Source organism: Sapajus apella, unplaced genomic scaffold, assembly GCF_009761245.1.
Source record: "Sapajus apella isolate SASKATOON/1434 unplaced genomic scaffold, GSC_monkey_1.0 scaffold30, whole genome shotgun sequence".
Classification (NCBI taxonomy): domain Eukaryota; kingdom Metazoa; phylum Chordata; class Mammalia; order Primates; family Cebidae; genus Sapajus; species Sapajus apella.
In genome coordinates this window covers 8,551,644-8,555,668 of record NW_022436970.1, presented here as the reverse complement: position 1 = coordinate 8,555,668, position 4,025 = coordinate 8,551,644, and positions in this window count along the sequence as shown.

Sequence of the window (4,025 nt, the reverse complement as noted above, 5' to 3'; positions counted from 1 at the left end):
TCTGTTGCCCAGGCTTCAGTGCAGTGGCATGATCTCAGATCACTGCAACCTCCACCTCCCGGGTTCCAGTGATTCTCCTGCCTCAGACTCCTGAGTAGCTGGAATTGCACCTGCCACCACTCCTGGCTAATTTTTGTATTTTTAGTAGAGACATGGTTTTGCCATGTTGGCCAGGCTGGTCTCAAACCCCTGACCTCAGGTAATCCAGCCATCTTGGCTTCCCAAAGTATAGGGATTACAGGTGTGAGCTACAGCACCCTGCCAAGTTCTACCTATATTTAAGGGCAGATTTTACGAGGGTGTGACACACTGGAAGTCTTCTTAGAATTCTGTCTAATAGAGAGGGGTAAGTCAGTCCACTATTCCTAGCCCTAATTGTTTTCCCTAAACCTGGCCTATGCCTTTAAACAGCCCCTCAATTAAATTCTCCTCAAATTACCCATTGGAGTGCTCCATCTGTTCCTGCCAGGACCCTTACTGATAAAATCCCTCTGCAGGCGACCTGCTTCGATAATGTGCTTTCCTGTGTCTTTTTTGAGCCTGGGCCAGCTGGTGGCTGGACTTGAGAGAGCTGGGACTCAGCTAAACTGCTTAGTATTGCAAAGGAAAAGGTGGCAATGGCTTCCACTTGGTTGCAGCCAGGGAGAGTGAATGAAGAGAGAGCAGGGCTCTGCAGCAGAGAAACTTATAACAAATAGCTAATGGGGAATCTGGGGGTGAAATGCTGAGTGGTAGCAATGAAATCCTCTCAGTCTGTACATTTCACATTGCTCACTCCTGCCTCGGTTGGTTCTGCTTTGAAGCTGGTGTGAAGCATGAACAAAGGGTGCCTGTACACAGCCATATCTGGGGTCTATGTGGCATCTGAGTCCCTGTGACACTTGGGAGTCACACTGCTCTCTATCAGCACTCTGAACACTCATCTTTTTATTGTCTTCTTTTTCCTTTAAAAACAGTAAAAACAGGCCGGGCTCGGTGGCTCACGACTGTAATCCCAGAACTTTGGGAGGCTGAGGTGGGTGGATCACAAGGTCGAGAGATCAAGACCATCTTGGCCAACATAGTAAAACCCTGTCTCTACTAAAAAAATACAAAAATTAGCTGGGCATGGTGATGTGAGCCTGTAGTCCCAGCTACTCAGGAGGCTGAGGCAGGAGAATTGCTTGAACCCGGGAGGTGGAGGTTGCAGTAAGCCAAGATTGAATCACTGCACTCCAGCCTGGTGACTGACCACAGAGCCAGACTCTGTCTCAAAAAAACAAACAAACAAATCAGCAAAAACAAAACAAAACAAAAGACTAAACAAACAAAAAATCCAAAGACATAGACACAGACTTATTTAAAAATTATATCACTTTAGGCTGGGCTCAGTGGCTCACGCCTGTAATCCCAGCACTTTTGGGAGGCCAAGGCAGCAGATCACCTGAGATCAGGCGTTTGGGATCAGCCTGGCCAACATGGCAAAACCCCATCTATACTAAAAATACAAAAATTAGCCAGGCATGGTGATCCATGCCTGTAATCCCAGCTACTTGGGAGGCTGAGGCAGTTGAATCACTTGAACCGAGGGGCCAGAGGTTGCAGTGAGCGGAGATCGTATCATTACATTGCAAGCTTGGGCATCAGAGACTCCATCTCAAAAAAAAAAAAAAAAAAAGAAAAAAAAAATCACTTTAGAATATTCACTTTCATGTGTTTTAAAAAAATGTGGTTGTTAAAAAGTACAAAAGTTCCTAGACAACTGGTCACAATGCATGCAGAGACCCTGTCTGAAGCACTTAAAAACTTGCCCTATTACTTACTATTCCACATTAGTGATTATTTCATTAACTATAATGCACAATAACCCAGTGACCTATCTTTGAAGGATCCAAGAAGGCCAGAGAAACAAAACTACTAACCTAAAAGCAAAATATTTTAGAAAGCAGCTCAGACAAGGTGATGGTTTACGTCTTCCAACATGACATTTATTTGAGTATTTGAGAGGCATAAAAGCATAACCTTAAATCCCATTTAATTGCATCCTGAAGATCATCATGTGAGTCATCGTGGCCATTCTCAGAGACAGCATGGAACAGTGGTTCTCAAAATGTGGTCCCCAGACCAGTATCACCAACATCACCTGGGAAGCACTTATGAGCAATGCAAATTCTTAGACTCCAACCCAGACATCTGAATCGGAAACTCTGGGGGTGGAGCCAGTAATCTATGATTTAACAAGCCTCCAGTTGATTCCTACATACGCTATAGATTGGGAACCACTAGCTAGAAGCAAAGATTAGGACTTAATGACTTTCACCAGTCTCTACTGGAAAAAAAAAATACAAAAAATTAGCTGGGCGTGGTGGTGCGTGCCTGTAATCTCAGCTACTGGGGAGGCTGAGGCATGAGAATTGCTTGAACCCAGGAGGCAGAGGTTGCAGTGAGCCGAGATGGTGCTCTTTAAAGAGACAGAAGAGAAGGAGGTATCAGTACGTTGACAAGTAAGTTTCCTTGCTCCTGGCTATCTGGGAGGTCAGGCAAGAGCAAACCTATGGCAGAGCTGCATGTAGGTTACTAGGCAACACCAGTTCTTCTCCACAGCAAACCTCCCCACTCCTTTCCCTTGAGCTTATTTTAGTATTTGGTTGAACACTTTTAGTTCAGCAGGTCCAGACCTTTTAAAGCTCATTGTCCAGGGATGGTTCAAGACACATGAAACTCTTTTAAGGGGCATCTTTTAAAATGAACATTTTTTTTTCTTTTTAATTATTGTACTTCAGAAACTAGAGGTTGAGACAGATGACCTTTTATAATCTCTTCCAATTTAGAACTCCATAAAGTTCAAACACTACTCTAAATATTGCTTTAAATACTATTACTTTTAAAAACCAGATAAACCAGCAGTGTATTGTTTTCTATCTGAAAGATTTCTCATGATTGTTTCCAGTTACTCCTTCTAATTTCTCTTTTGCCAACTCTTTCCTACAGGAAGGGAAAAAAAAATCTGTATGTCATTTGTTCATTTATTCATGGATTCGTTCTGTTAACTTTGGCTGAGGATTAACAATGTGGCAGAAATGCAAAAAGTGATGGGTATACCAGCAGCTTGAAGTAAAAGGGAAAGACATGGAGGCAGATCACTGCAGAACAGTATACGAATGCAACCACTGGAATAGGCCCAATGCGTCCCCAGAGCTCAGAGCAGTGACCTTGAGGATGGAGCCAGGAACGCCTTCAGGAATGACGTGAGTGGGTGTTATGGAGTGGGAGAGGGAGGGAAGACACCGAGGTGAGAAAAGGCCTGGCAAATGCAGATGAATGGCTGCAGTCCAAAGGCGCTGTAACATAAAGTCAGAAGCAGGATGTGTCAATAGTGAGATGTGTGGGGGCCTGATTGATGAAGGAGCTGAAGAAGATGGGCAGCCACTAAAAAACTAAAAGCAGGAAGGATATGATTACATTTGCATTGAAGAATTTCCTCTTCTGCAGATGAGAAAGAAATTAGGGGGCTGGGCCTGGTGGCTCACACCTGTAATCTTAGCACTTTGGGAGGCCGAGACAGGTGGTTTGTCTGAGCTCAGGAGTTCGAGACCAGCCAGGGCAACATGGCAAAACCCCATCTCTGCTAAAAAAAAAAAAGATACAAAAAAATTAGCTGGGCGTGGTGGTGCGTGCCTGTAATCTCAGCTACTTGAGAGGCTGAGGCATGAGAATTGCTTGAACCCAAGATCGGAGGTTGCAGTGAGCCGAGATCATGCCACTGTAGTCTAGCCTGGGTGACAGAGTGAGACTGTCTCAAAAAAAAAAAAGAAAAAGAAGAAAAGAAAAGAAAGAAATTACTGGATGACAGCACTGAGAGAGAGACTAATGAGGATGCTGACACAGTGGTCCAAGAGAGAAGGACACAGACTTGGACATTGGTTATGATGATAGAGAAAACTAGGCTAACTTGAGAGAAATACCCAAGAGGCTAAACAGACAAAACTCACTGATTCCTTGTGTGTTGATAATAAAGAACAGGGAGTTTAAATTGAAACCCAATT